Raw genomic sequence first — 14863 nt, forward strand, 5'->3', positions numbered from 1 at the left:
TCACAAACGCGTCGATCTTCTCTTCCTCATCTTCGAATGCTCCCGGACACAATAGGCACAATTCTGTGAATCGTCTTTCGTACGTGGTAATATCAAATAATATCAAATCCTTGGGTTCGTAACCCTCTAAGTTCTGTCTTGAGCTTATTGACCTCGGTTCTGGGACGGTACTTCTCGTTCATCAAGTGCTTGAATGCTGACCACGGTAGTGCGTACGCATCATCTTGTCCCACTTGCTCTAGATAGGTATTCCACCATGTTAACGCAGAACCTGTGAAGGTATGCGTAGCGTACTTCACTTTGTCCTCTTCAGTACACTTACTTATGGCAAACACCGATTCAACCTTCTCGGTCCACCGTTTCAATCCGATCGGTCCTTCGGTTCCATCAAATTCCAAAGGTTTGCAGGCAGTGAATTCTTTGTAGGTGCATCCTACACGATTTCCTGTACTGCTAGATCCAAGGTTATTGTTGGTATGTAGCGCAGCCTGTACTGCGGCTATGTTTGAAGCTAGAAAAGTACGGAATTCCTCTTCATTCATATTCACGGTGTGTCGAGTAGTCGGTGCCATTTCCTTCAAAATAGTTAAATGGAACAAGTTAATCATACAAAATATTAAGAGTAGTTAATAGTATTTCGTAGCATAATATGAACTCATTTATAAAAGCTTTTTCTTCATATTAGCGTTTTATAAGTTTAAATTAGGGTAGTACCTACCCGTTAAGTTCATACTTAGTAGCTAATATACAATTCAACTACTACAATTCTATATGAAAAACTGATTATAATAATATTTCGCGTTCAAACTTTTATACAATATTTTACAAACTTACAATACCGCTTATTTTACATAAAGCATGAGATATAGCACACAATAACTTTGATACAAGATAGTTGTGAAGACAATTCTAGCTAGTACACAAGTCGTTCAGCAAAGGCAATAAAGACACGTAATTCATACGTCCAGAAACAAGTCATGCATTCTGGTTTTACTAGGACTACTTCCCATCCTTGGTCTTGTGCAACATAACCGTTATGGCCGTTGATAAGACAGCGTGTTGTAACGTCATCAAAGGGACGAGGGTTACGTAATGTCCAACAGTCCCTTAATAATCTAAAAACCTCATTTCTTACCCCAATTACCGACTCCGTCACTTGTGGAAACGTTTTGTTTAATAGTTGTAGCCCGATGTTCTTGTTCTCACTTTGGTGAGAAGCGAACATTACTAATCCGTAAGCATAACATGCTTCTTTATGTTGCATGTTAGCCGCTTTTTCTAAATCACGAAGTCCAATATTCGGATATATTGAGTCAAAATAATTTCTTAACCCGTTGCGTAAAATAGCATTTGGGTTCCCCGCAATATATGCGTCAAAGTAAACACATCGTAACTTATGGGTTTCCCAATGTGATATCCCCCATCTTTCAAACTAAAGTCTCTTATAAACCAAGACATTCTTGGAACGTTCTTCGAATGTCTTACAAACTGATCTCGCCTTAAATAGTTGTGCCGAAGAATTCTGGCCGACTCTAGACAAGATTTCATCAATCATGTCTCCGGGTAGGTCTCTTAAAATATTGGGTTGTCTATCCATTTTGTGTTTTTAAACTGTAAAATAGACAAGAGTTAGATTCATAAAAAAATACTTATTAATACAAGCAATTTTTACATATATCATAAAGCATAAGAACACTATATTACATATATTACACCACACGAATACAACTATCTTATTCCGACTCGCTCGTTTCTTCTTCTTCTTCGGTTTTGGTTCGTTTTGCCAAGTTTCTAGGAATATATGATGTTCCCCTAATACGAGCCGTCGTTGTCCACATTGGTTTAGAAAAACCTGGTGGTTTAGAGGTTCCCGGGTCATTGTTACAACTTAAGGACTTCGGGGGTTGACGATACATATAAAGTTCATCGGGATTGGAATTAGATTTCTCTATTTTTATGCCCTTTCCCTTATTATTTTCTTTTGTCTTTTTAAATTCAGTTGGGGTAATTTCTATAACATCATCGGAATTCTCGTCGGAATCCGATTCATCGGAGAATTGGTAATCCTCCCAATATTTTGCTTCCTTGGCGGAAACACCATTGACCATAATTAACCTTGGTCGGTTGGTTGAGGATTTTCTTTTACTTAACCGTTTTATTATTTCCCCCACCGGTTCTATTTCTTCATCCGGTTCCGATTCTTCTTCCGGTTCCGATTCTTCTTCCGGTTCCGACTCTTCTTCCGGTTCCTCTTCGGGAACTTGTGAATCAGTCCACGAATCATTCCAATTTACATTTAACTCTTCATTATTATTAGGTGAGTCAATGGGACTTGTTCTAGAGGTAGACATCTATCACATAATATTAAAAGCGTAAAGAGATTAATATATCACATAATATTCACATGTTAAAAATATATAGTTTCCAACAAAATTTGTTAAGCAATCATTTTTCAAGTAAACACGGTCGAAGTCCAGACTCACTAATGCATCCTAACAAACTCGATAAGACACACTAATGCAAAATTCTGGTTCTCTAAGACCAACGCTCTGATACCAACTGAAATGTCCCGTTCTTATTGATTAAAAACGTTCCATATTAATTGATTTCGTTGCGAGGTTTTGACCTCTATATGAGACGTTTTTCAAAGACTGCATTCATTTTTAAAACAAACCATAACCTTTATTTCATCAATAAAGGTTTAAAAAGCTTTACGTAGATTATCAAATAATGATAATCTAAAATATCCTGTTTACACACGACCATTACATAATGGTTTACAATACAAATATGTTACAACAAAATAAGTTTCTTGAATGCAGTTTTTACACAATATCATACAAGCATGGACTCCAAATCTTGTCCTTATTTAAGTATGCGACAGCGGAAGCTCTTAATAATCACCTGAGAATAAACATGCTTAAAACGTCAACAAAAATGTTGGTGAGTTATAGGTTTAACCTATATATATCAAATCGTAACAATAGACCACAAGATTTCATATTTCAATACACATCCCATACATAGAGATAAAAATCATTCATATGGTGAACACCTGGTAACCGACATTAACAAGATGCATATATATAAGAATATCCCCATCATTCCGGGACACCCTTCGGATATGATATAAATTTCGAAGTACTAAAGCATCCGGTACTTTGGATGGGGTTTGTTAGGCCCAATAGATCTATCTTTAGGATTCGCGTCAATTAGGGTGTCTGTTCCCTAATTCTTAGATTACCAGACTTAATAAAAAGGGGCATATTCGATTTCGATAATTCAACCATAGAATGTAGTTTCACGTACTTGTGTCTATTTTGTAAATCATTTATAAAACCTGCATGTATTCTCATCCCAAAAATATTAGATTTTAAAAGTGGGACTATAACTCACTTTCACAGATTTTTACTTCGTCGGGAAGTAAGACTTGGCCACTGGTTGATTCACGAACCTATAACAATATATACATATATATCAAAGTATGTTCAAAATATATTTACAACACTTTTAATATATTTTGATGTTTTAAGTTTATTAAGTCAGCTGTCCTCGTTAGTAACCTATAACTAGTTGTCCATAGTTAGATATACAGAAATAAATCGATAAATATTATCTTGAATCAATCCACGACCCAGTGTATACGTATCTCAGTATTGATCACAACTCAAACTATACATATTTTGGAATCAACCTCAACCCTGTATAGCTAACTCCAACATTTACATATAGAGTGTCTATGGTTGTTCCGAAATATATATAGATGTGTCGACATGATAGGTCGAAACATTGTATACGTGTCTATAGTATCTCAAGATTACATAATATACAATACAAGTTGATTAAGTTATGGTTGGAATATATTTGTTACCAATTTTCACGTAGCTAAAATGAGAAAAATTATCCAATCTTGTTTTACCCATAACTTCTTCATTTTAAATCCGTTTTGAGTGAATCAAATTGCTATGGTTTCATATTGAACTCTATTTTATGAATCTAAATAGAAAAATTATAGTTTTATAGTCGGAAAAATAAGTTACAAGTCGTTTTTGTAAAGGTAGTCATTTCAGTCGAAAGAACGACGTCTAGATGACCATTTTAGAAAACATACTTCCACTTTGAGTTTAACCATAATTTTTGGATATAGTTTCATGTTCATAATAAAAATCATTTTCTCAGAATAACAACTTTTAAATCAAAGTTTATCATAGTTTTTAATTAACTAACCCAAAACAGCCCGCGGTGTTACTACGACGGCGTAAATCCGGTTTTACGGTGTTTTTCGTGTTTCCAGGTTTTAAATCATTAAGTTAGCATATCATATAGATATAGAACATGTGTTTAGTTTATTTTAAAAGTCAAGTTAGAAGGATTAACTTTTGTTTGCGAACAAGTTTAGAATTAACTAAACTATGTTCTAGTGATTACAAGTTTAAACCTTCGAATAAGATAGCTTTATATGTATGAATCGAATGATGTTATGAACATCATTACTACCTTAAGTTCCTTGGATAAACCTACTGGAAAAGAGAAAAATGGATCTAGCTTCAATGGATCCTTGGATGGCTCGAAGTTCTTGAAGCAGAATCATGACACGAAAACAAGTTCAAGTAAGATCATCACTTAAAATAAGATTGTTATAGTTATAGAAATTGAACCAAAGTTTGAATATGATTATTACCTTGTATTAGAATGATAACCTACTGTAAGAAACAAAGATTTCTTGAGGTTGGATGATCACCTTACAAGATTGGAAGTGAGCTAGCAAACTTGAAAGTATTCTTGATTTTATGAAACTAGAACTTTTGGAATTTATGAAGAACACTTAGAACTTGAAGATAGAACTTGAGAGAGATCAATTAGATGAAGAAAATTGAAGAATGAAAGTGTTTTTAGGTGTTTTTGGTCGTTGGTGTATGGATTAGATATAAAGGATATGTTATTTTGTTTTCATGTAAATAAGTCATGAATGATTACTCATATTTTTGTAATTTTATGAGATATTTCATGCTAGTTGCCAAATGATGGTTCCCACATGTGTTAGGTGACTCACATGGGCTGCTAAGAGCTGATCATTGGAGTGTATATACCAATAGTACATACATCTAAAAGCTGTGTATTGTACGAGTACGAATACGGGTGCATACGAGTAGAATTATTGATGAAACTGAACGAGGATGTAATTGTAAGCATTTTTGTTAAGTAGAAGTATTTTGATAAGTGTATTGAAGTCTTTCAAAAGTGTATAAATACATATTAAAACACTACATGTATATACATTTTAACTGAGTCGTTAAGTCATCGTTAGTCGTTACATGTAAGTGTTGTTTTGAAACTTTTAGGTTAACGATCTTGTTAAATGTTGTTAACCCAATGTTTATAATATCAAATGAGATTTTAAATTATTATATTATCATGATATTATCATGTATGAATATCTCTTAATATGATATATATACATTAAATGTCTTTACAACGATAATCGTTACATATATGTCTCGTTTAAAAATCATTAAGTTAGTAGTCTTGTTTTTACATATGTAGTTCATTGTTAATATACTTAATGATATGTTTACTTATCATAGTATCATGTTAACTATATATATCCATATATATGTCATCATATAGTTTTTACAAGTTTTAACGTTCGTGAATCACCGGTCAACTTGGGTGGTCAATTGTCTATATGAAACATATTTCAATTAATCAAGTCTTAACAAGTTTGATTGCTTAACATGTTGGAAACATTTAATCATGTAAATATCAATCTCAATTAATATATATAAACATGGAAAAGTTCGGGTCACTACATTGGTGGTGGCTGTTTTTGGTGGCCAAAGATGGCGGCCAAAGTGGTGGTGATGGGTGGCGGCTATGGTGGTGTAATGGTCAAAAGTGGCGGCCAAAAAGAGAGGAGAGGGAGAGGTGTTTAAGAGATGATTTGTGATGAATGAGATGAGAAAACCTAAACCCTTGCACCTCCTTTTATACTTGAGCTAGGACGAATCTAGAATTAGGGTTTAGTTAGGTTTTCTTGGAGGCTAAGTTAGAAATTAGGGTTAGGGTTTAAAGGGGGGATGGTGTCAAAAATTTCAAGGGTATAAAGGTCTTTTCCCTTGCCCTAAATGACGGCTAGGGTTAGGGTTTAGTGTGGGAACCTTTTTTGTTTTAGACCTTGTAGTTTGGTGTGTTTAAAAAAATTCCTTATTTGTTCCAAATTAATTATTTAAACACCTTAAGTTTTGAGTTATTACTTTTTTTGTACACCATGTTTGTAGGATCATTTTAATTACATCTTTTATTAGTTCTCATTTGTTGCACAAAGTTATTTAGTGCATTTTATAACTTTTAAAGTTGACAGTTAAGGATCAAAATTTATTCATTTCACTTAAATCTTTTATTCGGTCATTAAATTTAAAAGGAAGAAAATATAGATGGAAAAATGAGGGTCGTTATACCTCTTGGGTTTCCTCTTGTTCATTTTTAAATGTAAGAAGTATTCCTCTTGAGAATGCTTCGTAAAATCTTTGGTATACCTCTTGGGTTACCTCTTACTCATTTTTAAATGTAAGAAGTATTTCTCTTGGGAATGCTTCGCAAAAGCTTTGGTATACCTCTTGGGTTACTTCTTGCTCATTTTTAAATGTAAGAAGTATTCCTCTTGGGAATGCTTCGTAAAAGATTTGGTATATGTGACAACCCGGAAATTTCTGACCAAATTTAAACTTTATCTTTATATTATTCTGACACGATAAGCAAAGTTTGTTAAGTTGAATCTCAAGGATATTAAACTATGTTCATACATTCATTTAACCTCGATCAAATTTCGACGATTCAAGAACCATTATTTAAATTGGATATGAATATGTATATATAGATATATGTATATATAATAACTTGAGAATATTAACAAGGTATTAAACGTATGATATTTTACATGAACGTATCTGTTTCATTATGGTTATCGATCAAATTAGAAGATAATATCAAATGATTGATTTATAAGATACATTGTATGATTACGAGTCTCTGTTGAGAGGTCCACTTTGATTTAGGAAACCTTTCTTTTTAACAATATTTGGAATAAATGATAAAGTGATCTACAAGTAAGAGCAAATGTGTCAATTAACGAGAACTAGACAAGGGTTAGTGGAGATTCCTGCTTAATTCTAATGCCTACTTTACAATAATTTCCTCTTGACTCTTGTTAGATTAATTATTTAGCTTTCATAATATTTTATTAAGTTAATTAGAACTTCGGAGAAAATAAACGTTGTTACATAAATTAATTTTATAAATTTTAAGTTTTAAAAAGGTAAAATAATAAATAAAATAATTAAGTTATTATTAAAATGAATATATATATATATATATATATGATATTATTATGAATTTATATATGTATATGTATGATTTTTATAAATAATTATTTATTATATTGAAATATATATAAAATATATAAATATTCAATATTCAATAAATGTTATCATATGATATATAATATAATTATTAAATATTACATAATTTATAAATTATAATATTAATATATTAAATGTAATTACAAGTTTAATTACAGTTGTTATATTATTATTACATTCACTATTATTGATATTAATAAAATTATAATATGAAATTTGGTACATTTAATTTGTTATCTTTACTAATATTATTTTTATCATTATTAATATCATTATTATAAGTAATAATAAAATTATTATTTCTATTAAAATTACTAAAATTATTATTAATTATTGTTATTATTATTAAAATATAACTTATTGTCATTATCATTAATATTATTAATATAATTAGTATTATTATTAATATCATTATTAATATTAGTATTATTATTAGTATTATTATTATTAAGATATTTATTTATTAATAATTTATATTAAAAATATATATATATATATATATATATATATATATATATATATATATATATATATATATATATATATATATATATATATATATATATATATATATATATATATATATATGTATATATATATATAAAAGAATACAGATAATATCGCGTATGTATCAATCAGCTTTTATTTTTTTTTTTATTTAATTTTTTTTACTTCCTGCTTACTCGTGATCTTATGTCGAGCAATACCTTCATTTTATATCAATCGGTTACCTCAAATTTGTGGAAAAATAATCATTCAATTATCCTTCATCACTCTCAATCATAATCACTTTTTAACTTCTGATAATTGAAGAATTAAGCAGAGAAATTTGGAACAATTCGGTTCCCCTGCTCACGATAGTCTTAAATCAATAACTCGAATCAGAATCAATTATCACAATCTAAAAATGAAGGAGTGTTAGGAATCATCCATTTGAACTATCTGTAAGTTTTCAGTCTTTAATTCATTTGATCGATTTCGAATTTAGAAGTCAAGGTTTAGAAACAAAAAAATTCAACTGTTAAGTTATTCATGAAATTCGAAGTTATGTTGTTGTTTCTGGATAAATTGATAAATTTTGAGTATTAGGAATGTAATTCCTAACATTTTTCACGAAGGAATTAGAACCTAAGAACAACTAGAAATCGTTTTTGATCTTTGAACTCATGGAGAAAAATGAATATGTATCTGTTACATACTTTTGTTTCTCTTTATTCGATTAACCCACCATCATCAAACATAATTATAAACGGTTTCTATTTTCTATCGAATACCCACTCGCTTGTTTTCTATTTAAACCCACAACAGCTCAATGATCTCCGTTGAAACCATTTGTTGATCACCACTGCTATTGCAGTTAATTACTTCTGTTTCTGTTTCGATAACCAAAACAAACAACAATTGAATTCACCTTATTACTCGCTACTACTGCTACCTAACTTGTTCCTACTACTTCTTGATTCGATCCACACCTGCTACTATCTCTCGTATATATTAGTGCCGATTAATAAGAGAAAAAAGAATCGGGTTTTATATTATAAATGACCCAAAAATGGTTGTTACTAGACTCCTTTGTAATGGGCTTGTGGGGCCGGAGTACTCATGGGCTTATGAGATCCACTTATTTAAAATAAATGGGTTTAGTTATTTGGGCTAATGCTTTTCTTGTTGCCATCGAGACCCATTTAGGATTTCTGTTAAGACGAGCTATGTTTTAATTATGATGATGATGAAGGTTAAGTTATGATAATGTTATATGATGATGATGAAGATTAAATGATGAAACCGTAGGATTGGGTAATGGATTGGTGAGGTTAATGACCATACAAATGGTGTACATGTTTGGCAATAGTGATGATGATAATGGGTTAGGTTAAGAAATGATGATGATGATTATGATCAATGATGCTTGAATGATGATGATGAAACGCGTACATGAATGATGGAGATAATGATAATGATAATGGTATAAATTCTATATAACTACAAATATATAAATAATATATAATTATGTTATTTCCATTATATGTTTTAATAGATATATAAATGATATAGGTTCGTGAATCCGAGGCCAACCCTGCATTTGTTCAGTTCCTTCGTATGCATATTTACTATAAAATATCGTATAGTGAGTTTCATTTACTCCCTTTTTAAATGCTTTTGCAATATATATTTTGGGACTGAGAATACATGCGCTGCTTTTATAAATGTTTTACGAAATAGATACAAGTAATCGAAACTACATTCTACAGATAGACACCCTAATTGACGCGAATCCTAAAGATAGATCTATCGGGCTCAACAAGCCCCATCCATGTCGCGGATGCTTTAGTACTTTGAATTTATCATGTTCGAAGGATGTCCCGGAATGATGGGGATATTCTATATGCATCTTATTAAGGTCAATTACCAGGTGTTCAATCCATATGAATGATTTTTATCTCTATGCAGTTTGTGCGAAATGCCTGATATGAGATGTATATTGAAACGAAAAAATGAAAATCTTGTGGTCTATTAAAATTATGGATATGATTGATTACGATAAACTAATGAACTCACCAATCTTTAGGTTGACACTTGAAAGTATGTTTATTCTCAGGTATTAAAGAAATCTTCCTCTGTGCATTTGCTCACTTTAAAGATATTACTTGGAGTCATTCATGACATATTTCAAAAGACGTTGCATTCAAGTCGTTGAGTTCAATAAAGATTATAATTAAAGTAAATGACAGATTAGGTCATTTAAAGTTTGGATATTATGAAATGGTATGCATGCCTGTCAACTTTCGATGAAATGAAAGTTTATCATTTAAAAACGAATGCAATGTTTGTAAAATGTATCATATAGAGGTCAAATACCTCGCGATGTAATCATATGTTATTGTATTCGTCCTTTTGGATTAGGACGGGTCGTCTCATGTGGTATCAGAGCGGTGGTCTTAGCGAACCAGGTCTTGCATTAGTGTGTCTAACCGATAGATATTAAGATACATTAATGAGTCTGGACTTCGACCGTGTCTGCATATTAAAAGTTTTGCTTATCATTTTTGTCGAAAATTATCTGCTTATCATTCTTAGTCTAGACACATCTTACTGCATTGATTGCATGAATAGTGTATAGACAAAATTCATATCTTAGCGTATCTGCTAATTCACATCTTAGCGTATCTGTTACTGTAAACTTTGCCTGTCATATTCCGTAAATTTCTCCGTAATCTGTAACATCCCGCCTTTTTCCATTTACTTTTCCGTTATACTAATTTAAACTCCGTTATATGTTTATAACATCTCCCGTTAATACGCGTTTTAAATTATCTCGTTTAGGTAATTCACGCACCCGATTCAAATTAGAGGGACTAAACTTGCCAAGAGGCTAAAGATTTGACTAGGTCAACTAGTCAAACCTTCAACCTCCTCCTCTCATTTCAACATCTCCATCTTTCTTCTACTCCCTTCTTCTCTCAAGAACACCAACAAGAATTCATCATCTAAATTCGGATTAGGAAGCTAGCAACAAAACAAATTACAAATTCGTGATCCTTGCATCTTCCTCTTCGATTCCATACCGATTTCATTACATTTGGGTAACTTTCTAAAATCACAAGATTTTGTGTTCTTTATATTTTTAACTTATAAAAGTGTTAATTAGTGTCTATGGCTCAAGTCTAACATGATTATATGATTTATATGCTCGATCTCGTTGTTTTAGTGTAACTAGCATGAACTTGAATTTTGGTATGTTGTTCTTGAATTTTGGATGATCATATGTTGTTAGATGTTAAAAGTTCATGTTCTAATTGTGTTCCTAGTATCACTAGCTTCAATTTGATGTGTAGGTTGCTTTAGAAAAGTTCATGAACTTGATTTATGATTTTGGTGAATTTGGGTTAGGGTTTGATGAACTTGAAATGGACTTTTGATGCATTGAATGCCATGGATTATTGTTGGTAAGTGTTTAGTTAGATTGTATGCTTGATTACCTTCGAAACGGCATATCATTCATGTAAATTGGTTGCCCGAATCATTGAATTGCATTTATGAACTTGTATGCGATTAATGTTGAGCATTAGATGCGGTTTTGGTTGTTATAATAGGTAGATTCATTGACAAAATGTGTTTAGTTGTCTTCCTCGTCAAATTACCTTCCCAACGGTATAAAATACTTGACTTGATTATTTGCGGATCATAAATTGTGTTTATTTGATTTTTGGTTCGTGCACTTAGAAGGTTTCTGCATCAGACTTGAATACCAATCTGGACGCCGTCCAGACCCTTGGACGCCAACCCAGATTTCAAGGCTGGACGCCATCCAGATACTTGGACGCCGTCCCAATCTTCAAAGCTGGACGCCGTCCAGACAATCTGGACGCCATCCAGATACACTGGCAGGCTTCTGTCTTCGCTGGTCATTTTACGGAAAATGTTTGCTATGCTATGGACCTCCGATTCACATGTAACTTGTTCTAACATGCTCATACATGATTAAAAACCTCAGAAAAATAGTTCGGGACCCGACCCTAACGTGTTGACTTTTTCGTTGACTTTGACCGACCAAAGTTTGACTTTTTGTCAAACTTAACCAAATGATTATGCAACCTTCTTAACTTGTTTCTATACTTGTATCTTGCATGAAACTTGACAATTTGATTTCACATGCTACATAATCGAGTCGTAACGAGCCGTAGGACTAATTGAACATCTTTGACCTATCAAGTTTACCGTTATTGATACGACCTATTTGTTTAGGTCAAGACTAGCATTGTTCTTTGCACATGTTACTTGTCGAAGTACTTATTTACTCTTCCGCTCAAGGTGAGATCATAGTCCCACTTTTACTCTTTTGAAACTTACATTTGGGATGAGAAAACATAAACGTTCCTTTTTAACTAAGTGAACACAAGTACAGGAAAACAAACATTCTACATACGAGTTTGAACAAAAATCCTCAATTCGATTATCATTAGTTACACTTGCCGGGTGTAAGCGAGAACTTATGTTATATGGCCATATGGGTTTGACAAACCCTCATTCAAACGGTTCGCTACCGTTTACGAATGAAATGTATTTTCGAGAAACAGTTTATGTTCTAACACTATTGTGATGGGGTTCTATGGAAGGAATGTTAAGCATTGATAATTGGGTGCTCGTGAAACAAACTTTTGGAATGTATTACTATTATCTCATTGTTGCAAATCTTGTGGTTCACTTGTACTTACTTACTCAAACCTATGATTTCACCAACGTTTTCGTTGACAGATTTCTATATTTTTCTCAGGTCCTTGAACGATACATGATACATGCTTCCGCTCATTATTTTGATACTTGCATTGGATGTCGAGTATATATGCATACATGGAGCGTCTTTTGGCTACTTTTAAATTGTGTCGCATAAGTTTCATTTGTACTTATAACTTTGTAACGTAACTTGTGGTGGAACTATTCTTGTAAACTTTGAAAAATCTTCACATTTGAAATGAATGCGACATATCTTTTGGTCAAACGTTGTTTTAAAGACTTATGACCACGTAACGAGACCTAAGTAGACGGCGCCGTCAATGACGATTTTTTCGGGTCGCTACAGATGGTATTCGAGCATTGGTTGTAGGGATTTAGAGTTCATTGGTGTAAACCTCGAGTTATAGGGTACATTGGTGAGTCTAGACTACAACCGGCATATAGACTTGAAGTAGGAATTACTTGACTACTTGTGCATTTATACTCGAACGCTTCTACTCATATCTACTCTTAGTTCATCTTAATCTCACGTTGTTTAATTTGATTGACACGCCACCTTGACTATATGAAATGATGTCGAATGCACATATGAATCAGGGTAATATAATTTCCGGGATTATATTACGGTGACTCATATGAACGTTCCGACATCGTGGCATAAAGAATTTAAGGCGAGTCAAGGAAAATTTTCTCTCTATCTTTATTCCATATCACGGTTAGTGTTATTTAGAATACTAACCAACGGTATTCTTGTGTCTTGAAGGAACAATGGCTCGTCGACGCGCTCCTCCCGAAACTCCCGAACAAGCTCTACAACGAATGATAGCCACCGCCGTGGATGCGGCCATGGCCGGTCACTCTTCCAACAACAATAATAATAACAACCACAACAACAACAACAACAATGGAGCCGGTAACTCAAATGAAGGGTGCTCCTATAAATCCTTCATGGGGTGCAAACCTCACACTTTTGATGGAACCGGGGGACCGGTCGTGCTCACCCGATGGTTTGAGCAAACGGAAGCCGTCTTTAGCATAAGCGGTTGTCGGGACCAAGACAAAGTCAAATACTCCACTCATACCTTTGCCGGTGTCGCTCTTACATGGTGGAATACTTAAGTACAATCGGTGGGTACCGATGAAGCTCACGCCCTCTCTTGGGCCGACTTGAGGGAAAAGATGATTGTCGAATATTTCCCTCGTGAAGAAACCCGAAGGCTCGAACAAGAGCTAAGAACTTTAAAGGCGATCGGAAATGATCTCAAGGCTTATAATCAACGATTTTCCGAACTAGCCTTGATGTGCCCAAATCTTGTGAACCCCGAAGCTTTAAGGGTTGAACTTTACATGGATGGTCTTCCAAAGAGTATCAAACACGGAGTAATGTCATCCAAACCCACTAATCATCAAGAAGCTTTGAACATGGCCCGCAAATTGATAGAAACGGTTGATGAAATCGTAGTTCCGGTACCTAAGGCCGAGGATAAATCGGGCGGCAACAAAAGAAAGTGGGAACCCTCCCAATCAAGCAACAACAACTTTGCTAAGAAGCCTTACACCTCCGACGGCAAGAAGGGTTATGCCGGGAACCTACCTCTTTGCAACAAATGCAAAAAACATCACTTTGGTGAATGTGGCAAGTTAATTTGCCACCGGTGCCAAGGAGTTGGTCATAAGGCCAATGAGTGTAAAAGTGTTGCCCCCATCGCTCGAAAGGGGCCCAATGCACCAAAAATGGGCACTTGTTATGAATGTTTCCAAACGGGCCATTATAGAAATGCATGCCCGAAGAGGAAAGATAACCCCAATACGCGCGGCCGAGCTTTCAACATCAACACCGAGGAAGCCCGAGATGATAATGAATTAGTCACGGGTACGTTTATTCTCAACAACACTTATGTTACTTGTTTATTCGATTCGGGTGCCGATAAGAGTTTTGTATCCAAGACTTTGACTCATTCTTTTAATACTCCACCACGTCCACTAGATACCACTTATACCATTGAAGTGGCCAACGGAAAACTATTGAGTGCCGACACATATTACCGGGGGTGTACGTTAAACATTTTGGGTAATGAGTTTGAAATCGACTTGATACCCATGGAACTAGGTAGCTTCGATGTAATAATCGGTATGAATTGGCTAGCCAAAACGAAATCTCACATCCTTTGTGATCTTAACGCAATCCGAATCCCTATCGAGAATGGTGA

The sequence above is a fragment of the Rutidosis leptorrhynchoides genome, chromosome 7 (assembly GCF_046630445.1).
Source record: "Rutidosis leptorrhynchoides isolate AG116_Rl617_1_P2 chromosome 7, CSIRO_AGI_Rlap_v1, whole genome shotgun sequence".
Taxonomy (NCBI): domain Eukaryota; kingdom Viridiplantae; phylum Streptophyta; class Magnoliopsida; order Asterales; family Asteraceae; genus Rutidosis; species Rutidosis leptorrhynchoides.